This window comes from Lampetra planeri, chromosome 13, assembly GCF_965212315.1.
Source record: "Lampetra planeri chromosome 13, kcLamPlan1.2.h2, whole genome shotgun sequence".
Lineage (NCBI taxonomy): Eukaryota > Metazoa > Chordata > Hyperoartia > Petromyzontiformes > Petromyzontidae > Lampetra > Lampetra planeri.
In genome coordinates, this window is record NC_136119.1 from 4,982,171 (window position 1) to 5,007,767 (window position 25,597).

Genomic DNA, 25,597 nt, shown 5'->3' on the forward strand with positions numbered 1-25,597 from the left:
CCTGTCCACGTTTCACTGTTTCACTTTGGGGCATCAGATATTCTTCCCAGAAATACGCGGTACAACGCAAAAAAAACACACAAACATGAGTGTAAGCACGTACTAAGAGGGTAAAGCAAGTGCTTGATCAGGACCGATTTGGCACATGTTGGGTTAGAAGACTTTTTTTTTTTACCAAACATCACTTTGTCACACCTTCACACCCTGGTGTCTGCAAATGCCAGGGCAGCTGGCATGCATTTCAGATCCTCAATTTGTACCTGGGAGAGCTACATGTGAAAAACGACACTGGCTTGTAATAATACTTCCAAAGTCTCAAAGGTCAGACTTGGGCATGGTGTATTAGCATATTTGTAGTCGTAAATGCATCAATTGTAACGGATTATAGTGTTGTGCATGTACTGCCATTTTCGTAAATCCACTGCTGGATGAGGGCCTCCCCCATGCTGTGGTGGGTCATTGAGTATGTTTTAGCATACTTCACCATGCTGGTCAGTTCGGGTTGATAAATGTCGATATTATTGATTCGAATTATCATAAATTACCCACGGTATCGCCCTACATCCTTGTATATTATCTCCATGGGTCTCAATGCCCAACATTTGAAGGGTGCCAGAGCTGATTGAGCAAAACGAGGATGAGCACAGTTGGCTACGTACGGTGTGAAAGAAGTTCAACGTACATAATAACATTACCGTACATGGTGTATTCACCAGATGCAGTGCTGTACAGTTGACACGTATATGTTAATTCAGAAGGAACTTCGCAAGAGACATTTTACAGTGAGAAATGAGATATAGATACAATGGTGCGCTGCTCATTGTTTCTTTTCAGTTTTAATAATGTTTGCCTTTCAAGGATGCGTTAAAAAGACTACTACAGCACTAATTACCAGTGGCAACCAATGTCTTGGGATACAAAAAAGAGAGTTTAAAATGTCATATTTTTATTCTTAGGTTTTTTCGGTAAAGTCACGTAGGTAAAAAATGTAAATTCATAAAAGTAAAATAAAACAAAATAAAAAATCACGACGTTTCGGAAGCAACACAAGCCTCCGTCTTCAGGTGGATCGTCACAGCCACGACAGCTGTATCAAGTAAATGAGAGATCACAAAATGAGAGATCACATGTCATATTTTGCACGTTGTTTAACTTCGTCATGCTGCTTTGCTCGTATTCTGGTTTGTTGATTTTATTAAGACAAATCGCAGGAGTGCAATAGACAACACTACACATGCAACTTATTTATAGCATAGATCTCTTCCCCCCCCGAACCCAATAGACGAATAAACCATCTCGCTACTAACGTGGATGATTGTAGTGTCAAACAACATCCAGGAGTATTACATGGCATCATTATTTTAAAATTGAACACAAGTAATTTATGTAGCAAATGGAGTGCGTCACTCTATGCCAACATTTATCTATGTTGAGCTGTATGGTTTTTGTTTGAAACACAATCAATACTTTATTTAAAGGGCATCAGTCAACCAATAAATCATGTAAGCTGGAGAGAGTTCATTGAGACTACATGTTGTATCTTGTGCAGGGAAGCCTCGTTCTAAGGCACATGGATTAGAATTGCAATGTGCAAAATTAAAAAAAAGAAACTGGACGACAAAAAAACAAGCCAACAATTGAAACGTAACATAAAAAAAACAATGTAAGTCTAATATATCGTATATGAAAACACTTAACAAATGCTAAATTACATTAAAAACCTACTCACCGTATTAAAAATAAGCCATCACAACAAGTTATGCTGTGGCTCAACATATGCTATCCAAAGCAATACAATCAAAATGTTAAATATAAACCCACAAAATGTCATGAACAGAACACAAATACAGAAAACCTAAGCAGTAATTAATTACTGTCGTTTAATACAGAACAACACAACATATGTACACAACACGCACGTTATACTTCATCACGATTGATGAGATATAAAATGATACTTATGTTTTTGAAGACCCAGTAATCTAGCTACAATGGCTGCTTTGCCTGGGGAAGTTCTTCCGTTATGCTTTAAAAAATAAAAACTTTTTTAAAAAACACGCTTTAATGAAATGTACCCTACTATTAATGGAAGAACTCCACGACTCCAGGAATAGTATTGTCATCAGTATGACATAAGTATACCAAGTTTGCAGTCGATACCACATTGGGAAGTGGGTTAAAATTGAGTTACAATATTTGAGGATACAACAACGACAACAATAGACAGCGCGAGTTAATAAAAAGCGTGTACAAATAATTAGCTCATATTTGATCATCATTACGAGAGCTACAGTGACCCCCTCCCCTCCCCACCGTGTTACAGACAGAAATGCTGCCAGACAGAGATCATGGCACCAACGCTTTCCAACTCGGGGAGCGAAATGAATGGGAAGCACGTGTGGGTAGCACCCAACCTGGGGTCACACGAGGGGGGCGGGTGGGAGGAGGGTGGGGGCGGGTGGGAGGAGGAGGGGGTAACTCTTAGCCCCGCCCCTCAAGCCCGGTAAGGGGGGAGGGGAAAGACGAGGTGGGCGTGTCCTATCACACACCTCCCTCTCTTTCTCCCTCTCTCATTGGCCCATGGCGTCGTCACGCCTCCGCATTCGTGCAAGTCGCCGCGCCATTGGCTGTGACCGCCCCGGCTCGCGCCAGTGATCCGCTCCGCTATTGGTGGAGAGCGGCATTCGGAGTGGTGGTGAGGTTGGGGGGGCGGGGCGGGGCGGTAGTGGTGGTGGGCTGTGGAGGCTGAGGCGGTGGTGGTGGCGGTGGTCACTGACGACGCGGGGTCGGGACGGGGTCCCCACCGCCTCCGCCTCCTCCTCCTCTTCTTCTTCTTCCTCCTCCGCCTGCTCCTGCTCCTCCTCCTCCACGCTGACCGAAGGCACCGGCATGCTCGGCGAGAGAGACCCGGCCGAGCAGAGACGCGTGCGGCTTCCTGGAGGTGAGTGTCGCCCCGTGCCTTGCGCGATGTTTACGTGGGGGGCGTGGGGGGGTGGCTGCTGCTGCTGCTGGTGTTGTTGTTGTTGTGGTTGTGAAGTGGTCAAGCGAGGTTGCTTGCCCTGCCGACCTGGCCTCAACGGTAGTGTGGTGTTGGGTATTTTGTGTCTTTGTTTTGTAAGTGTGCACGCCGGTGTGAGCGGGCGAGACGGCCTGTCAAGTGTTGTGGGAACAACCCAAGTCTCCCACAATTGACAATTTCTTTTTAAAAGCCCGACAACCCTGACACCCCACAACCTGCGTCCCGCAAGCCCATGTGGCCATGTAACAACTTCACCCATCACGGAGCATTAATTACTGTGGTTTAGGCTAGGCTCACGTTTCGGGGGCGAAAGTGGTCCTCATTTGCAGAGCGGAGAATTGTTTTGATGTGTTGCGTATGTTGACCGGGCTCACGGTGGAAGATGTGCACTTTGCAAACGCTGCGGGAATTTGACGGAAGTAAGTTGACGACATGAACAGATTATAACTGAGAGTGGTGGTGGCAGTGGTGCTTCTGACCTCGGCAACACAAACCAGGGGGACATCGGCCCCGAAATGTTATCGCGCGACGCGTTTTCACTTCTTACAAGCCATAGAATTCATCGCAAAGTGGATGTGGCTGTAATGTTTTACGTGCGATTTGTGCGTGACTGTCATTTGTTCTTTCAGTATCCAACGCATTTTGGTGATTTAAAAACAGCCCTTGGTGTGATGATTTATGTCTGACAATTATCATGATAATTTACGTTTGTAAGGCGCGCTCCATCCGTAGTGGATCACGCAGATCAGGTTATATCCGTATAAGACACTCCAAGCAAAAGCATTGGGTTCCGGAGGGAGACATTACAGCAAATACACTTCTGACGGGACCGTCTGTGGCGACTTTTGTGTCCGCTTGTAGTGTGTGTGTGGCTTGATATACACAAATTTGATAATTGGTTTTTTACCCTTTTATCTGGCAACAAAACTGACAGATAAAAGCGTAAAAAAACAATTATCATATTTTTCTACTGGCAAATGAGGTTCCAATAATACACAAATTTGGGCCAAATGTCCCCAAAACAAGGCTCTTAAAAAAGGGGGTTTTGAAGTCTTCGAGTGTAAAAATATGAAGGCAAAAATATTTTCTGAATTGCTTTGGGTTCCTCGCTAGGTCAACGTAACCCAAGATGAGAAAGTGGCGAGTGCAGCGTGCTGGTTAAAAAGGCACTGGCTTTGAGAAGGCATCTCTCTTGAGCGTGGTGCTGGCATCATCAGACATTCGTACTTGTTGTGCCGACACCTTTGTCAGGGGCCATCCATTTAGTAGGTACGCAAAAATCTGTCAACTTGACCCCCCCCCTCTCTGTACGCACGCTCACTTTCTACCCCCCCCCCCCGAATCATATAGAACGGCCGATATTTAATCCACGCAGAAACGATCAAGGATTAATAATATTAACGTGTTTAAACAAACAGATAGTCCACCGCCGGACTGTCTAACTCATTTGAAGGCCAATGTAGACAAATTATTATCGAGGCTTCACCCCCCCCCCCCCCGTTTCCAATGCGTACGTACTAAATGGATGGCCCCTAAGTGCTTTGCGAACAGCACTTGGCCACCCGGTGCTAAATGGGGAAACTTTGTCTTTGGGTTCGGGTCAAATGAGAAGTGTCCGCTTTTGGAGGGTGACAGGTGATAACTTTTAATTATAGCCACAATGGGAAAAAACTGCAAAACAAACTTAAGGCTATAAGCAAACAAAACTATAAAAAGCAGTCTGCAGTGAAGAAATGGCCAACCATATATGGTTGGAGGCTGTGTTCAAAAGTGGATTTGCAGACCATTTAAAATGAATGTCTTTATTTAACCAGATTACATGTTGAGATCGTGTTGCAAAGAGAAGAGTTTCACACTGATAACACAGCTATTTCCAAATGCTTAATTACTTACATTACTCCACAGTTTGTAACTACCCGCAGAAATTACCCAGACTCAAAATTTTTCCGCACTGTGCAAAATGCCTCAGTGGTCCAGGGCACGATAACGCATGATTATAATTATAAAGAGTCATCCTTTTCGAACTACATTTCTCTTACTGCTTCTATTTTACAGCTGATTCACACAGCGTCCGTGAATACGCATTGTGCGACACAGTAATTTCTCAAAAGCTGTACCCTGTACACTTATGTATGTTATACCAGAAGGGACATGTAGTTAAATGGACTCTTGCATAGTTATCAGTCAGGTAATGATTAATTTAATTCACTAAATTGCTTGCGGCTTTCGATGATCAATTTAGCACAGAAGGCCCAACACTGGTGGTCGTGGATAATAACAGAGGTCCACTGTTTGCATCATGTGTGTTCTCATTGTGCCTTCGTTTCCTGTATGTTGTTAATATCGAGAAGTTATCGGAAAGGGCTGACTTGGAGTTGTCCCTTTTCACATCCAGAGCTCGCTCATGTGCATCGGTTTTATGGCCGTGCAACTACTGCAGTATACTCTGATGACGCTTGTGTGTTTTGTAGGTCTGTGTCATTGGGGATTTTACGGGGGTGGGTGGGGTGGAACCAAAGTTTGCTTTGAGTTGAACTTGCGTACTTTTTTCTGAGCTTTCACCAGCTTATAAATACTGTAAACGAAACCTACTTACCCTACCTATTTGGGTGAGTGACGGTCAATGCTTACGTGATATAATCTGGCGTGGTTGCTAAGATGCTCTTGTGCAGAGTTGTTGGCAATGTTCCAGGTATGCATATTCAGTGTTGCCTTTACGCTTATCTGATTTCCTCTGTTGTAGTTTAAAAAAAAAACAGTATTATCTCTACTTTTCATTTTGCTTCTTATTGAAAATCGCCAGGAGTGGAGAAACATAGAAAGGTCTTTCAGGCTCCGGCAGCCAATTTTTCACTTCATTCGCAAATATCAAATTGTAACTGTTATTGGTTTAGTAATCTATGCTTAGGAAAAAAAACCTGTACTTGAATGTATGATTTTGCATGCGACTTGGATATATGCAAGTCAACAATATTACAATCGTTAATATGTAAAATGCTTTGCAGAAGTGAATCTTATACCCGTGCTTATCATTAGGAATGCCATTTTTGAGAATCATGTTACATTCTAAGTTTTGTGTTATCTTAAATTTTCTATGGCATCATAAAAAAATACATATTTGGAATGTTGGACAATGAGCGTTCAAAGTAATTGACAGGCCTATAGGATTTCTAGTACTGCATTGATTTCCAATGACAATTATAGTTGCGTTTGTTTCTATAGTGTTCGGAATAATAATTGCTAAACTTGTTTTAAATGCCGAATTCTATTTCATTATATGGTTGTAAATATCCAAAGAATACATGTTTTAACCCAAAATTTACGATGCAAAAAAAGCAATCCCAGCTTTGCTATTGAAACTCGAGGCAAGATAATAGCGACCACATCAACAATTGTTTCTCTTTTGTAATGTATTAATTGTACCATTCTGACTTGACGACTCTAGTATTGTCCATGTTTACTGGTATTCTTTAAAAATCAACAGATTTGCAGCTTTTTATAAATCAATAAAAACAATGTCAGGACAGTACACAACACGGTTATTAAAATACTATTGCTATAATCTCCACATTTGTTTTGTTTTTATATTCTTTATATATAAATTATAATGTTCATTACGAAATATAATGCTTCCGTTTGCTGTAATTATTATTGTAAATCACAAATGTTGATTGAAATCAGGGGATTTTCATATATGTTAACACATAATCTCACCCTGGAATTTAAATTGGGATTATTTTTGCTCATGTTAAAAGCAAATGCTTTGTAATTCAACGATTGGTCGCAATATGACACCACCTACATCGCATACCTTATGCAGCAATACTCACAATGGTTTGTCAGCTGAGACTTTGGCAGACTTGTATTTTTCATTATTCATGCCATTTGAATTCCTTTTATAGCTAGCTTGCCTTTTTAATCTACAAGTAGAATATTCATGTGTCTGCACTACAACTGCTTTGTGCTATTAAGTACTTAAAATGCTATGCTGGAAAGACATTGCTTTGTATTTTGTCCCATAGTATCCAAAACAATTGTTTAAAAAACGCAAGTATCCTACGTCGTAATTCACCTTTTCACAAATTGACTCCATTCATATTTTAACTGACTCCTGGATGCACACTGATCACTAGTGAAGTATTAACTTAGACTTCTGCATGCAACGACAATGATTATATGTTTTAGCAGAATTTAACACCTCTCTCAGTTTACAGGGCCTGAACTTTCAATTGTAATGTCTGCAATGTTTATGAATTTGGTTAAAATGGATTTGTTCATGACAAAAAATAAGGATACACTTTCCACAATTACTGTCGACATTTTGTACAGTGTTTTGTGATATTTCAGGTTAATTAAATTTATGACAGCTGCAATATTGTAATCTCTGCCAGGTTTTTAAAGTGGTGCATCTGTTGCAATATGGTAAAATCATTTCCAGGGATTGAAACGTTTTAACTATTCAAATATCATCCACATTTTAATACTTTTTCATTAAAAGTGGCAATTATCAAGTCAGGAAGACTAAGGTTAGTTTCATTGCTTTTAAAGCTGTGTCGGCTGCCCTCGGCAGATGCTTGCCAAGAATGGGTGCATTATTCCACATGCAGTTGAAAGAAAAAAAGATTGACAGGTATGGCGTCACAATCCCTTTTCTTGTTTCATACAGTGCTTAAAAACACCTTCGTAGCACTTTCACCATGGTCCTTATGGAATGTCCGTGTTTCATTAATAAACTTTAACATGCTACCATTTGTTCCATTTGTTAAGGCTAAAGTACAAAATATGCCTTAATTGATTTTTAAAGTAAAAAATTGTGTTCATCTTGTCACTCGGGGTCTTTAATAATGTCCATTTGCTAATAGCAGCATTTTGTGAATGGCAGTCGGCAGGTGGTGTATTTAAATATGCTTTAAAGTAAGCCGTATTTAACAAATGCCAATGCTCACACCTGGGTCGTCATGCAGGTGGTGTTTTCTTACTGGGCCTCCACAGATCCCAGTGGACCTAGTGACACGGCCTCCAGTGTACGGGATATGCAATGCAGCTGCTTCTGAGAAAGTGAGCTGATTCCATTGCTCGTTTGAGGTTCACTGACTCTGTGTACACTTCAGTAAACTGGGAGCACCGTCTGCTATCTGTCACTGTCATGCCATTTGTTTTGCCTTTTTTTAAGAGCCTGCGTCTCAAAGAGGTCCATTCTGCCTTTTACTGTAACGAAGGGCAAGCGAAAAATACGTCCCCATTCTCCCATGGTTTTGCTAAGTACTTGCTTATTTAGGCTCAGTCCTTGCCAGCTGTCATCATTTTAGTGTTAAGGGCTATGACAATGATTTCATTCCTGTGATGATGAAAATCTTTTTTTTGTCATGGAAGCTCAAACTTTGTCTTTTATTGTATTCTTCACCTTGTGTGTCTGCTGAAAAGCCTGTGTGTGTACGAGCTGTTGTTATGCGTTCACACGGAAATACACACAGGAATAAACATGCGACACACAATCCACATAGAGGCATGAAACAATGCTGCAGTGACTCCACACGCAATCGATGCTTATGCCCACATATACATTACCTTAAATTGTGCATGCACTGGTGTATGCAAATTACAGGCTAATGCAGTGAAAACACTGAATACACGAGACACCAATATTTGAAACGATACTAATGAGAGAAGTATGTATTCTTTAATCCAATCGTTCCCGAAAATCACGACAATGCATCAATTTACTGCGAGAAATAATTGCTTTGTATTCAAGAACCTACAAAGTGTTTTCGCATTATTTTTTTTTTGATTTTCAAACATGAGTTGGGTTCGGATTGCTTTTAAATTGGAAACGTATTCGATTAGTGCCACAGTGCTGCCAACTGTTGTTGGAGAATTATTACTTGGCTGCATTAAACATACAGGACTGTGTAACGGTTATAACCCATACATAGTACACGTTTCCCATGCTGCAAACTGCCTGATGCCTGAAAAGCCGAAGGTTTGAGCCATATATGTTAGTGAGTGTCAATATTTTTGCTTGTAACAACCTTGCCAAAGCGCAATTTGCATAATTTATGTAGCACACATTTGTGCTCGTGTTAACCATATTTTCTTTTTCTCCAGACTAATGTTATATTTTGAATAAACACGTTTCTCTTCAAAACACCAACAACAACAACAACCTCATAAGCATTAAAATTCTGTGCACAAGTGACCATAAAGGGAGGTGAGAAGGTCGTGAGTTTGGTCTACTGTCGTGTTAATGATTTATGCTGTGGTGTTTGCTTTATGTGATTCGGTGTACAAAAGTTTGCTTTATGGTGTATTTATAATGTATTGAAAACATACATGGCTCTGCATGTCAATACATGGTTCTGCATATTGTGGTTACACGATGTTTTCATCATATTACTGTTGAATAATTGTATGGTTTTCACGATGACATTATGAATGCAGAATTTGCATCTGATATCGTATAGTTCTACTTTCACATTACTGGACTGTATACACATTGAGCGTATGTATATTGTTCATTCTTTCGATTGTTTAGGATATATATCGGATTTCAGATTCTGCTCGAATAGATAAAAACACTTTAATGTTAAATACACTCCCACTGTAACATTGGATAATACATAACACATCAAGCAAAAAAACACTACTGAGAAAAAACGAAGATTTGGGTGGCTGTACAATAAGAGTAAGAGTCATGTTGGTATCCACCACGTAGGGTTGCTTTTTAGTTTTTTGGTTTGAGAACTTACAGATGTACATGATGACATGTACACTGTGCGGCCCTTCTGTCAATCCACTGCTGGATGAGCTCCCCACACCGTGCGGGTCATTGGTGGTTTGGTGAAGGCGGGAAACGTAGAGATGTGTGACCGTAGAAGTGAAGTGCCATGGGATTTCTGCGCATCCAAACTCTGAACACACAAAACACAATTGGCTATCGTACAAAAATAACATTGGAAAGAATATGATTGCTCACCCGTAGAATTTGGATACGGTCAGGAATAATGTGGTTAATGTTACCGTTTAAAAAAAAATTCAACGAATATTTTCACACATTAAGATTTGATATTCTTTATTTAAACCAGTGGGTTTCTATTGCGATGCATAGCTCTATTGCAAAGGAGACTGGTAAAAAATACAGGGGAAATGGAGGCACATTGGTATATTGAGCACAGCTAACAAAAGTGCTGTAAAGAGCAGCAAATGCAATTGCACTGCAAACGAGTTTATATAGATAGGGCTGAAATGTCTATATACAATCTATGGTACAATGTTTACAGATTTAGTTTTTTACTCTTTGGAGCAAACATGAAATGGAATTTTGGTAATTTGTCCTTGTTTCGAGTCCTATCAAGCTGCATCTTTGGGATTTGGCCCTGTAAGGCTATAAGCTCACAGACAGGCCAAGATGCATGAACTTGCGCCTAGAGACCATGATGATTGCAGTCCCAGTGGAGCACCCTGACCCAGCTCTTAAACTCATATTGCCCGGTAGCGTCACTATCTTGTGAGACCCTTCCTTATGACAGTGAGAGGCTCGATGGAAAAGATGATGTGGATCGTAATTATGATGGTGGCAGATGATTCTCGATGATGCTTCATGCCGTAAAAGCATTGCTACGTGAACGCATTTTTATTTAGACGGTGTATTCTCTGTTTACTTCGAGTGTTTTTGTCGCTTTAAATTAGTACATCAAAATACAAAGGGGGGTGGTTATTTCCCCACTTTTGTCTCACTTGGTAAAATTATTTTCATAATATTCTCTCCATGCTGTTTGTGATTGCACAGAAAAAGGATTGACATTACTGCACATTTCCTTTTGATTGCATATTGCATTTATGCTGCCATTACGTGATAAGTGATGTCAAGCAGAGTGGCTTTATGACCTGCTGTGTTGCTCTTATATAAGGTATGATCACCTTGGCAAAAATAAAAATGTGCCATTTATGACTCTTCTTAGCAGTTCAGGAGATGGTGATGAAAAAGTGCACAATAGAGTTGCCCAGGACTATGAAGATATGTTTTTTTCTTGCATTTTAGAAATATCTGATAAAGGTGGTTGGTGTTGATTTGGCTTGGGGGCACTGAGAGGGATCAGTCGATGGCATTACATTGTGTAACGTGCAGCATTGAGGAAGCTGTTTTCATCCATAAAGGACATAGATGTTGATTGGCTCTCTTACCGAGAACATCTACCAATTGCCGTGTAATGGGGGGTGGTCTCAATCGGGGCTTCTGACAACCGATTTCTAATTAATAATTGACGACCTTAGAAGGAGCCAGCTATTTTTAGAAATACTTCCACGTACATTTATGTATGAACCATAGTTTAAAGATGTATTTTTCAAGGTCGGTTTTGGTTTGCTGAAATAATATTAATCACAGACTACAATAAAATGTTTAATCTTGAATACAGTTGGCTGATACATTTTCGTTTAGAATGTGTTGTGTTTTATTTTATTTAAGCGATGAGCTTTGAGTAATATCATAGTGAGACTAGTTGAGGTGGGGGTTTTTTTGTTCTTACCATTCCGTGTTCAAAATGTAGAGCAAGTCGATGACACGGATGGTCGCTATATTCGAAATTTCATTGTGTTTTGGCATAGTTAACTTATTTAGCTGTTAAGCATATTTCTCCGGTACGAGTGCCAACCCAACCCTGCCAAGCTTATTGAGGACAGGACCTCAATGTCCCTCACAGTCCAGCTCTAGTCATGTCTGTCAGGTTCTTAATTGGATGTTGTAACACGTGGTGCATGTATAATCAAGGTTTGTGTTTCACATCATACCCGCCTTAGGGTACACCAAAAAGCCAAGTTAACATTGGATCAGTTTCAGGTGATCGTAAAATAAATGCATTTTTTGTTCACCGCAGGGGCTGATTGTGTTTGTGTGCCTTATGCCTAGGTAGAGCTGACAGAAATAGCTGCTGATATAAAATGATTGTTAAATTCTGTCCCCATAGGGAGCTGGCCCAAAACAGCAGTGAAATGGGGATGCTATTAATGCACCGCCGTTATTGTGGTAAAGGTTTTTCATTTGTGTAAATTAATGCACTTGGCCGAGATGAACGAAAATCAACAGGCATAATGCACACACGTGCTGTGTTTATGGCCCTTGCTGTGATATTTTTTCTGCCTTATAGTATAGATGACCTGTCAAGCAAGGGTCATAATGATTTTAGGTTTTTTGCCGTGCCGAAAATGCTTTATATTGCTTGTAAAACACGCATTTCATTTAGTTTTTAAATTACCTTTTATCACAGTGCTTTTTATTTATTGCATTTCTCACTTTTCACATGGCTGAGATTTAGTGTTCTGTATCGGACACGTCTGTACGGTTTTAATGGGAAGCATAACAGTCATGGTTCATAAGTCGAGCAGATGTGTAAACCCCCAGAACGTGAATTGATTACTTCACCGCGTCACACCTATGCTAGGTGCTACTATTAATTTTTTGGGGTCAGCGTGTGCAGGAATGTGGCAGCTAGGCACCGGTTGGTGTACGAGGCCTCCACTGCAGGCAGCTCCCCATGCATTGCGTCTTTTCCACTCTCCAACAGTGCCCGCCCCTTTTCAGTGCGTTTGGCTGCATGTGAATTCATGCAAGCAGACCAATCATATCTGTCTCATGCCTTTACGAAATACATGCTACATTATAGATATGAACATTGTTTTAAAGTTTCTTTCTTCTGAAAAGGGAAACAAAAAAAAACATGTGGTTAACTGTAAGCATATGAGCAGGAAAACATCTGCACATAGTTTCTCCTGCCATGGCAACTAAACTCATTAATTAAAAATAACTGCCTCTTGTTATTATTTTAAAGTGACGTGAATTATTCTGTTAGACTGTATTTTAAACAGCGGGGTTTAAAGTGCTAACATCTATTATGGCTGAGTGCATTTTAGTTTTATTCATAATACAAAACACATGTACAAATCCTTCGTGAGCATTACAGCCAGGCCCACAGTAATGTTTAAATGTAATTAAATTGACTGTGTATGCCAGTATTTAAAATATAAAATCAAGAATATGTTCAATATTGACAATCATACTAACATATTTAGTCTATAAAAACCCCCCACAAATACGTTACAAAGAAAATAATACATGTCTGATCTGACATTTTAAAATGAAATATTACTCATTTCATGTACTCCAATGGATATGATATCATAAGTGCGTTTAAAAAGATGATATTCCACTTTTGGATAATAATTTGCCGTGTTATCCAGCTCTTGAGAAGCCATTTACTTCTCTCATTCCTTATTTTCATTGCTAAGACCAACCAAATCAAGAGTAAAAACAGCTGTTTTAGAGGGGATGGAGGTTTCTTGCATTCATTCAGCTGAGACCTTCAATCTCAGAACATAGAAGAGCTCTTTCAGAGAGGCGAAGCGACGTTAATTTTTTGCTTGACCGCCTGGGCTTGAACCCGGGGTCTCTGAGGTTCTGGGAAGTACACTGACATGAGTATTAACCCTTGGAGCCACAGAACGAACCCACTTGTAGACAATGCCTATCTTCGGGATTTAGTGCATAAAAAGCGTTCTACTATCAATTCGGTGCATTCGTTTGATAAGGGAACCCATTTTTTTTAGTCTGAAGTTACTTACCCTTAGAGCTGCACTGATTTTTTTTGTATCTAGTGCTACCGTTAAGATGGCAAATCATGTTTTTTGTTTGCATTGCGGTGTATTGGATTGCATTCAGATGTGGGAATGGGGATAGATTGGTATGTAAAGGGGCTGATATACATATGCACTTACATAAGCACTATGCATTTGATAAGCTAATGCCTCACAAAACTGAAGCCAATTATACAAAAATAACTCTGGCTTCTAATTACTTTTTTATACTTTGTGGTCACGTTTATTTACGTCTATGTTAACAGCAAGGAACCTTCAGGCCATCAGTTGCACAACACAGTTTTGCACAGTTGCCTTTGTGTGGACTTAGTTGAAGCATCTGGATAATTTTGTTGCTTTACTTACTGCTAGCAGCAGGAAGCGCGAAAGAGCATTTCTATTATAATCTTACTGTTTAGCCTGTTGTTTATGGAACAGTGGTCGCATGTGGTGCGCCACTGACGCATTTAAAGTGTTGTTAAGCAAAGGAGTTGAAAAAATCCCACAATCGTTCTTAACTTGAAATTAACAAATTTCTCTCCCTCCATACCATCGCCCACTGGTCACTTAGTTAATCCCAACGATTAGCAATTCCTATTCAGTCCACGGTATATGGTGCAGAGAGAGTTGCTTCCCCCCACCTACTACCCATGAGCATCTCTCTCTTTTCTGAATCTCCTCCATTCAGGCAAACAGGAGAGACCGTGTCGGTTATTGAAATGGCATGGGTGCGAGGCTGCACATATCGCCCAGGAAATTGCTTCGGCTAACGCTTCGGCATCAAGGCTCACTCAGCTTGCTGTACAACACAGGCTGTGATGAGGAATGTGTCCGCAGAAGCACATGCCCTGCGACGCTTTGTGGTTACCGCCAAAAGCCTCCCGTCACGTGGCGGGAAAGGGCAATATGTAGCCCAGCGCCCGGGCAACGCAAGGACCTCCTTTTTTTATATGGGCAATCGCGGCTAACAAATAGACACTGCCAAGCCTTTCTTGGAGTCGCCAAGCCTCGCCAAGGTCCTTCCATCCAGTGCGCATTCTCAGAGTTAGATATGCGCTGGATGAACAGGACACCCCCAAGGCCTTTGCAGCAGTTCCACGTGTGAACGCTGCAATGGCGTCAAAGGTGCTGCCAGGACACCCGACTCTGCAGGAGGAGAGCTCGTAGACTGTACCCGATGTGACGGACCAGACACTGGAAAGGGTATTTAAAAAGAGGCCACCAAGTTTGCGGCCATCTCCACGACCATCACGGCATACGCTGTGTGTTGGGAAGTTCATTATGGAATCGGTGGAGATCCTGAAAACAAATCGAGGAGGAGGACCCAAGAGTTGCACCAGGCTTACATCGACATCCTGGATGCGGATACGTTTATCGTAGATGCAGGAAGTGATCAACTGGTTATTGCCTCAAGGCAGCAGCAGCGGCGGCGGCAATAGTGGGCCGAAGAGTGATTTGGCAAAAATAAACCAAACTGACCTCCAGCTCAAAATCAGTTTTAACCACTCTCCCCTTCGAAGGCCAGGCATTGTTGGCCTATCCCCCTCTTTGTGGACTTCCAAACTGACAATGTTGTACTGAGGATCTCGCCTCAAGTTTCTGCCTAAGGTGGCGTCAACTTTCCATCTGCAACAAGAGCTGCGTTTGCCAACGTTGCATATGGCTCCCTTTAGATCACAGAGCTCTCCAAACGCTGGACGTGGTGAGAGTCTTAACATTGAATCTTTGAGTTGGTGAGGATTGCAGAAAGAGGCTTGTTCTGCATGGGAACGACGTCGGGTGCAAATGTCCACCTCCTAAAAGAATGCACCAGGTATTGCTACATTTTGACAAAGATGAATCCCCCTGAGGAGTCGGAGAGCCTATTCTGCCGCAGTGGTGGTGACTTTGTTAGCCAGGGCATTGATAGGGCGGCATCTTGGAAGTCACCGCACACGTTGGTGGCAAGGCACTACAAGCTGGACACATTGGCCTCCCAGGATGACTCCTTCGGGAGGGCAGTTCTGTCCGCTGCCATTTCGGGAGTGGCCTGTTCCTCCTCCGGTTACCAGCTTTGGTAAACCTCCTACGCATTTCACAAGTAGTACTAATCGCATATCTGCATTTACCATAAATATGCTAAATTCCTATTGATGTGCAAATGATTTTGTCAAGGCGCTCTTTCCCCCCTCCATCCCAGCTTAAATAGTCGCTCCAAGCCTGGGGTGTGTCATTCAGACTCTGTCTTCTCGACAGACCTGTTCTCCACCTGAGGACGGCTGCTTGCGTTGTGGCCGAAACGTCGTGAGAATTATTTTATTATGTTTTATTTTTATTATTTTATTATTTCCATTCTACGTGACTTTACCGAAAGAAGCAAGAAGAAACTTTGGTACTGTTGCTAATTGTTAAGATTTACTAAGTGAACACTGGATGGTTGGCATGGATGCAGATATATATTGAAAAAAAAGGTTTTGTTTCATTATATTAAAAAAAAACTTGTTTTGCTGGTCCATGCTGCGGTCTCCCTCACATCCATCCATGCCCTGGCCCACAATGTCGCCAGCGCTCTGGAATGGGCTCTCACACCCTGAGGGGGATCTTTCTCGGTCAACATGTAGCCATGCACCTACATATCTGGGAGTCTTCACTGCTCCTTTTCAATGCCAAGCCATCTCTAATCATCTCCTCTTCTCCACGCGGTTCCTCTCATGCCCATGTGTTGAGGAGTTCCCAGGACGCACTCGGATACGAAGGTAAGTTGAGAGGCGTCCGCCAAAGGTTTATTAAGGATATAACAATACCACAAGGGTATACAACTTCCCAGGGGTTAGGGGTCCTACACTGAGTCCTGCCACACGACCCTACTCTGTCTGGTCTTAGCCCGGCTAGCTCCGGTCTCTCTCTCTCGTGTCGGATCGGGGACTCTGTCAACTCCACCGACCGGAGAGAGAAGCACCTCTACGGCTACCACCGGCTTCTCTTCAGACTCACCTCTCGATCCCTCTACCCCTGGTTCCCTCTTTACCCTTCTACCATTACCCGTTCCCACAGTGACCCCGCTTTCGTCACGGGGTCTCCCTTAAATGCTCTAGGAGACGTGACGTCATCGAGCCGCCCAGCGTGCATGACGTCACGTTCCGTGACGTCATCGCACTGGACGGCACACACGACGCCACGTCCCCATATTACTCCTCTACACATGTAATGATAGTGTGACAATACTTGTGTTTTCCTCTACCTTAAAAATTGTATTTGCTAATGAGTAGTGAGGAATTGCTAATTGTTAAGGTTAACCAAGGGACCAGTGGATGGCATGCGTGGCCTAGAGGAACAAGATTGTATTAAAGTAATACACCTTATTGTTTCATCAAACAGTTAAGTCATCATTTAATTGCACACAATGTTGTGTTGTGTTTCCAAAGCACTCTAGACCAAAATGGTTTGTGAAAGTTCCACAGTGAGCTGCATATTCAGAGTAATAACTCCATATACTTCATGCTGAGATGGGATTTGATTTTTCTATTTGCTCCTTGACAAATGGGTATGCTCCAAATTACACACCACGGTTGCACAACTACTGGAATGGTTGAACAAGGGAGGGACATTTAATGAAGTGTTCCACATTGTGAAGAGGCAGCACAGAGTGTGCAGCACTTTCTCCCCTGGTGATAATGTTCATCGTTAGAATAAAATGACTCCCCAAGAAAAATTAGCAATCCCACATAACTCCAAATCTGTGATCCAGTAATCCATGTATCCCTGTAATACGTGGATTATTGGCGGTTCGCGGCCGCTCCCGTAATCCGCAGCCACTCATCCGACCGATGGAAAACACTTCACGGGCCGGAAACCCACGTACCATAGTCGTGGCCGACACTAAAGCATAGCTCCAAGAGTGGAGCTGCAAGGAAACGCAGATGAAATCTTTTTTAACTTAGTAGTTTTTGTGTTGCATCTGCACAGACTAACCGTGCTGACGCGATTTGTTTAAAGAAAGTATTTTTGCATTTTTGAAGGCTTGGATATCAAGTCTACAAAATGCAAAAACATTTAACGTAGACCTGTATGGCAGATGTATTCCTATAAACGTTTTGTGGAATAACAAAATTGTGCCGCTCTTTTCTCCCATAATCTCCAGCACACCATGGCAGATCAAAATCATTTTCAAAAGCTTATTCAAAATCGCATTCAAAATCATATTCAAAATCATATTCGTGGATTATAGAACAACTTCCCGTGGTATGGCATGAATTACAGGGTCTATAGTATGGTCCCCCAAACCAACGCAGATTATTAGGTTTAAACTGTAAAACCAAAAATGTGAGTTAACATTAACTTTGCAGATTTGTTAAAGAGATGTGAACTTGTTATCTGTTAAGGTATTGAAGTAAACATCCACTGCTGTTTGTGGCTTATTCATCTCAAAGCTTATTTTCGTAGTTTATATCTTGCGATGTAAAATATAAAATGCCTATTTTGTGAAAAATGCAAATATAGTGTTTTAAGTAGTATACTTAGAATGATATTTTAATTGACCCGTTTTAGAGTAAGGATCATCTTTGTAAATGTTGGGGCTTTTGTTAAAGTGTGGTATTTTCTTACATTTTACTCTTAGCTATTTTCAGTGCCTTGGTTTCAAATAATAGGAATAACAGAAGATGAAAATCCTTCCCATTCACTACCAACTTTAGTGTTCCACTAAACATGGAAAATATATACGAAATATGAGCAAAGCCATTTTATAAACTTCCAACGAAAAAATGCTTATCACTCATCTCCTACATTTTCCATTGCCTGTGCCAGTGATTGAGGTAATAGTACATGTAAGATTTTTGTTTTGCACATGTGGGTGTGCTAGGTTTCGGTTAAGTGTTACATGACAAGCAGGGACCCACGTATTGTAAACATAATGATCTGTCACACTCGTGTCAGATCATACATGCACCCGCATGGTTATAGGTAGTGTCCTGAACCCTGCATGCATAACAGCAGACATGTTTTACACTTCATATTCAATTAGATGACTTGCAGTTCGATAGACTAACACATGGGCTCGCCAGAATATTTTTTCTGGCACCTGTCCAGAAATCCAGCGAGGTGGAGGTGATGGAGTGGTCGGTCTGTTCAAAAGTGGACATCAAAGATTCTGTGACATTAGCATGGGTATGTGGATTGTGCGTGGTGTCGTGGCCCAACTTCAAAGTGTTAAAATTGTTCTCAATTAAATCTTGAAAGCTGTACAGTGGCGTAGTGGTTAGCAAACTGCTGTGAAGTTCAATATTCGGCTGAGGCTAACATAAGTGGAGAGAGATATCTGAAGGAATCCTGTGCCGCCTTTCACCAACCCAAACACTGACCAGAGTGGTGAAGTTGAGATAAGCAAAACCCCATAACTGACGCAGTGAATTGACAAAGGACTTATTTTGTACTCTTATTTTATACACAGGCCACGAATAAGGGCCTTTGCCAGAAACGTTGCTGATTATATATTTTGTATTTAAGGTAGTGTTATTGACGAATATGAGGTTGTGTCTGTTAATTGTGCTTATGCACCACTGCCAATGCAGCATCACCAATTACATTCTCGAGTGGTTACACAGCTGTCCTTTATAACATACAGTGATACCTCGGTTCACGAACTTAATTCGTGAACTGACTCTGGTCGCGAACCGAATTGGTCATGAACCGAGGCACATTTTCCCATAGGGTTCAATGTAAATCCGGTTAATCCGTTCTGACCTTTTTTTTTGGTTTTTGAAGCACAAAAATATGAAACAAATTACAATACACATTAGTACTGTACAGTATAGTAATGTATAAAGAGAGAACACTAACCTTGCTTGAGATTACTTCAGTAAGCACTGAAACGGGTGAACTGTACAATACAGTAAGTACAGTATTGTACAGTACAGTAGTACAGTACTGTATGTGCTAAAAAGCAAAAAGTCACTGAAAGTGTCTTCACAGTACTCACAGTACTTCTTTCTGTGTCTCTTCTTCTCTCCACGATCTTCCTACAGGAAGTCACGACCATCTGACAGCCTGGAAATAGCATTAAAATGGCCGCGGCTCCTTTTCGTGAACCGGAGCATATTTTTATGAACTTTTCTGTTCATGAACCGAGTTGTTCGTGAACAGAAGCGTTCGTGAACCGAGGTATCACTGTATATTATAGCAGTGGCTTCTCAGTTGTAAAAAAAATGGACTTTGAGAGAATTAAATAGACAAATATGATGCCATATTATTTTGGCTCTTTCGGTAACATCACGTAGATAGGTTCAAAGAAAATAACAAAAAACTACGACGTTTCGATCGCAACACAAGCAGTCGTCATCTGGAAAGGGGGGTTAGCCTCTAAAGGCAAACTGTTTATAAAGGTTTAAAATGGGCGTAGCCCAAGTGTCAGCAGCATGGGCGGGGCAACTAATGTTAATGTAAGTGATGGGCAGCGATGGCGCTGGTGGTGGGTTTCCACCAATTAAAGGGCTGCCAGGTAAAAATTAGCATGTTAATGTAAGATTGGAGAGGGGCCTCCACGGTGAGCACGCTGAGGTGGCTATGTTAATGTGAGAGATTAGCTTTATGGTGTAGAGTATTGATGGGGGAATTCTGGGATGGATGGTGGTGGGAGTCAGGTTTTAGGTAGGCATCCGTATGGGTTACTTTCCTGTAGACAGTGGCCCATTGAGCCATCTGGTCTCTTTTCGATTAAAACATCCAAGAATGGTAGCTTGCCATCCTTTTCCACCTCCATGGTGAATTTGATGGCTGGGTGTATGGAATTGATGTGGTTGAGGAATTGGTTCAGAGCTGGTCGGCCATGTGGCCAGATGACAAACGTGTTATCTACGTACCTCTTCTACAAGAACGGACTTAGAGTGGATGCCTGGATGGCATCGGTCTCAAAATTTTCCATGAAAATATTGTCTACAACTGGAGATAAGAGAGAACCCATTGGGGTACCTTCAACTTGTTTGTAGAATGTTCCATTCAAGGTGAAGTAAGTGTTGGTGAGGCAGTGTCTCACCAGGGCCGGTACATCAGCATTCGGTCCTTGTTGGACCAAATCTTCAATGATTGCAATGGTGTCAGGCACAGGAACTTTGGTAAACAAAGAGACCATATCGAAACTAACGAGCAAATCACCTGGAGATAGTGAGATGTCCTTAATTAACGATACCAAGTGAGCTGAGGCATTCTTACCAGTGAATGGTTGTAAGGTCTCAGACAGAAATCGGGCCAGTTTGTAGGTGAGTGAGTCAATGGTGGATACGGTGGGACAAAGTGATGTACCTTATGGATTTTTAGTAAGCCATACAATCTGGGTGGTCTAGCAGCAGAGGGTTTTAAGGAAAACCACTTGTATATTTGAAGCTTTCGTGAAAATTATTTTATTATATTTCTATTATTACTTTTAGTAATTTTTAATTTAATTTTTTACCTACGTGACTTTACCAAAAAAAAACCTAAGAGTATGAAAACCGCTTGGTTGGTTCGATTAAAGATGTCGAATCGGTGATGATATTGTTGGTTTTCGTAACAAGGCTGTTAGTGGGATCTATTTTTTTTTTAAATTGTATTGCTACCATCATTAAGTAGGTCCTGAATTTTGTTATTGTATGTGTTTGCTCGTAAATTTGTGTTCTTACCGCAACATTTCGGCCTTTTTTCTTTGCCAAATGGAAATGGCGGAAGGAAAAGTCTCAATTTGATAATGATGAAAGTTGATGGTGAGCTTTGGCTTACACTGCCCGCAGATATAAAACCTTTACCAGGTTATATCAAGTAAACGGCAACCAAACACCTCCCTTGTCAGGTTGAATAAGCTTTGCTGGCCCTGGTGTCACCGATGAGCAGGTATTTACTTTGGTTTCCATGGACACGATGTCAGGCGAGATGTTGTCTAGCTTCATATCACTCGGCACCAGTGCAGCCATTGAATCTGCCTGTATATATGCAAATCGTACACCCACTGCCATTGGGAATATCCCGTTTCCAAATTACAACTACGGAAATGCATTTTGAGCCCGGGAAAGACAAAGATGGCTTTGCGTTATTTTATCTAATGTGATTGCTAGGTTTAATTTATGGAGGTTTTTTTGTCAAAATATACTTATACATTCTCCAATTTTTTAAACATATTTTTTGGAAGGAGAGTCTGCAAAGATGAACAGCACTGTTAGTAGGACAGAATCCTGTGATTCACTTAAATTCAGCATGAAACGGGCATTGTTAGTTGAATATAAATTGAAAGCAACGAATGCGTTACTAAAATTATTGAACGGTTTGTGTTCACGCTTAAAAAAAAAAGTCTGATTGATTAGGAAAAATTTCTTCTACATTCCTGAATTCCATGATAATAATTATTTCAACCCTTTTATTAATCAATAGCTAGGTAAAAGCCTTCCTGCTACTGTGCCAATCATGATGGTTGTTTGACCATACTTCACCATGCTGGTTGGAATGGGCTGGTGAACGGTGATCCCAGCGCAGGTTCGCATATGACTCGCCGCCGATGTTAGTCATGGCCAGGAATTTAACTCGGATCGTTGAATTCGTAATACGGTCCACTAACCACTGCCACCGTTTTTGCCGGTCCACTGCTAGATGAGGGCCTCCCCCACACCTGGGCCGTGAGGGAAGCCTTGACTATACTTCACCACGGTGGTCAGTGTGGGTTGGTGAACGTGGAGAGGAGTGCACTGCGCCCTACTGCCCACAACGCTTATTGCACCTGTATCCTGAATACTCTGTATGTATGTTGAACTTCTTTCATACCGTACATAGCCAACCGTGATAATCGGAGGTGTAGGGATGGGTGACTGTGGTCAACATGACTCTGGTTATCCATCCTAGCATGATCCCAGCTCAATGCGGCTTAGCGTCCACGATCTAATTATGGGGAACATTCCAGGTGATTGCCACCGTTCGACCCATATGAAAAGAACGTCTCCTGGTATACACTGTACGCGTGCGTTTGGAGCAGGAGTGTAGCGGTTAGCATGTTGTACTACGAGCCCAGCGACCCAAGTTCAATTTCCGCACACAGCCAACACCAGTGACGATTATCTCAACCGGTCCTGGGCCTCCCCTAGGTAGAGTTAGCCTCAAATGAGTACCTGATACGGTGTGTAAACATCGCCACTGAGGATACAAAGGCGGCCAGGTGCTGTACTGGCCACCGACCTCCTCATGTGCCGTGCCGGCCTTCATAAGTGCTCGCCAACAGCACTTGCCCCAACAGTCTGTTGAGGCTATATGGGGATATGTGTATGTGTCTTTGTTTTACGTGTCGGTAAAATATTGTATTTTTATACTTTACATATTTTTAAGCATTGCAATATGACACCCATTTGTGCTAATAAGTCACATTTGTAATTCTATAAATATGTTTTTATATGCCATCTTGTGTTATATTTTATTTGGTAAAGCCTTTTTCTTTTAAATAATGCTTATGCATTGGCAATGGTTAATGCTCTTCTCCAACATGATATTGTTAAAAACAAATCATAACTTGTTTGCAGTTCACAATGGCTGCAGAACTCAGACATGCAGTGGCCCATATTTCCCATTCGGCTTCTTTAGTTCAGCACGGCTTGAGATGCCCCAGAAAGTATCGGTAATGACTGCTATCTGCGTTCGCAGCAGCCCCTGCCATAGAGGCGTTTGGCAGGTTTTTTTCAGTGACCATGCCAAGTAAACACTTCTGATTCTTGCGGTGAAACTGATTCATTTGAGGCGGTGTGCAAGCTTGTTGGATGCTGGCAGGGTGGTGCTCTGTGTGGTACATTTGTGAACACATTTCACACATTTCATTTTCTGCATAGGCAATCATATTTATGTAATATCTACCATGCTGTTGAGTTTTATCAAGCTTGCTAAAAGGTAAGTAATATAGGTCTTCCTTATAAAGCAGTGTGCTTATAGTTTGGTGGCAGATTAAAGCGAATGCAGTAACTTCATTTTCAGAGATATGTAATTTTGGACGTTGTAGGTAGCAGTTATCATTGAGTTGATGTACGCTATCAATGAAGCAAAACAATATCTTAAGACATCGTTGGAGCATTGCATTCAATGTGCCCTCTATTACTGCCAGTTTTACAAGCTTCACTTGTTATGGATTGATATGGCAGGTTCATAAATTGTGCTTTGCACCCTGATATCTGCTCCTCCCTCTCATCTCCTTGTATTTATTTGACTACCTGCGCACGCACGTATTTTGCCGTGATTTACAGCAGTCCCACTGAATGTATGTTCTCCCTCCCACTGAAACAAATGTAATGGCCAGCTCTACTCAAGTACTTGTTTGATAATTTTCTAATTTAATTGTCATAGATATCGATTGACATCGGGATTCATTAGTCTAATTGTTAGTTAGCATTCAAATTATTTCTAAGTGGTCTATATTTTACTTGAATGTTGTGTTTCCTTGATTGAATTTAAACATCTCGGATAAAGAGCTATTTATAATTCCAAAATTATTCTGCTTGTATATCTAAGTACCATGTCAATTGAATTCACAAATACATTTAGACTCCCATTGTATGCAACCTCTGCACGTATAGCTACCTAAAATATTGGATTTCTCCTCCCTAACCGTAGTAGTGAAATTTTAATTACATGTAAAACATTTAAAGTAATAATATGACCATGAGACACACGGGACAAAGTGTTCCCGTTTTGTAGTCACTTAACACCATTGTGCTGTTTGGAAATTCTTAGCACTCACGGATTATTGCACTTGCTGATTATTGTAGGATCTAGGGAGAATCGGTCATAGTTTGTATAATATATGCATTGTGGATTGCCCATGCAGTTCATTGTAGCGTCAGTGACGCGAATAGGTGGCCAGAGGAAAGAGTGATCGGGTGCTGTCAAACTAAATTTATATAATCATTGGAAATGTATTTGCGGTTTCATGTTTTATCTATACACACACACACTTAAAATGTGGGCATGTATCACAGAATGAATTCAGCATTTAATGACGCCAGTGTATATTGGCGTTGAGTGTTAATTTGCCTCGGTGGGATTCCTGAGGACAAAAAAACAGTTGAAACTTAGACCGAATATAATTTTGTCGAAACATTACACATCAGTGCCTGCAGCTCGTGCTTGTTAAACTGAGACTCTCCCGGATTTTGTTGTTGTTGTGAATCTAAAATTTGTATCTGCATATTTTTGACATTTTTTTTGCTTTCATGTGCTTTTATTCATGTGCATCAGTTTCTTTTTTGTGTTCAAGCCATCTTTGCACCATTACGTTCAGTTGATTAGCTTTTGCCATCTGCCATTGTTATCGAGCTGATTGCTGTTTTGGGCTTGGGGAAATGGCACGGATTTATCATCTTTGCTCAAAGGTATGCTTCTTCAATACACCTGTTTTACGTGGTTTGTGTTCGCTCCCCCACCCCCAATTTTCACCTTGTCACAACATTATTCTCTGGAGTCTCCATGCAGTGATTACGAGCCACTCGGGAGGCGATTGCGCTTAGTTAAATATCTTTGCTAGACATAAAACAATTGTTCGTGGTATATGTGTGTTGAAACAAAATACCAGACTGGAATTATAATTTACGTGTGTCTTTGGGGGTGTTTGGACAGTCGTTCACATGAGCCACTGTAGTTTTTAGGTAATATTTGTTGAACTCGGTACCATGGCGCATTGCTGGTAAAATATGTCCATTACTGTTTCGTTATTGGATCATGCATTAACTTTTTCGTGCCTTTTATTTCACAATGGCCCACTTTAATTATTAATTTTAATGTGCACGAGATTAAATGGCGCTAGTAACACAGAAAATGGGCTGCAAGGCATCGCGATTAATGTCACGCGATTCCTTCCGCTGAGCATGCACTAGAGAGCAGAGCTTTTCGCGAGCGATCCATCACGGTAGGAGCCATCGGGACGCCTGGGTATTAAATATCGCATACAACCCGACATTCTGCCTGATCAGCCATTCCAAGGTA

The 25,597-nt window shown here is 41.3% G+C and overlaps 1 protein-coding gene across 3 annotated transcripts in view; it reads left to right on the forward strand.

The window, feature by feature from the left end:
- The first annotated feature begins 2,740 nt into the window (after positions 1-2,740).
- The window catches only part of LOC144721957 (D-glucuronyl C5-epimerase B-like), a 37,989-nt gene continuing 15,132 nt past the window's right edge, over positions 2,741-25,597 (forward strand). The window contains exons 1-3 of one of the 3 annotated variants that reach the window (XM_078599936.1): positions 2,741-2,941; positions 7,590-7,649; positions 7,984-25,594. The gene's annotated coding sequence lies outside the window, so the exon portion shown is untranslated. Of the gene's footprint in view, positions 2,942-7,589; positions 25,595-25,597 lie in introns of all 3 variants that reach the window. The other 2 variants (XM_078599935.1, XM_078599934.1) reach the window with 2 other exon arrangements.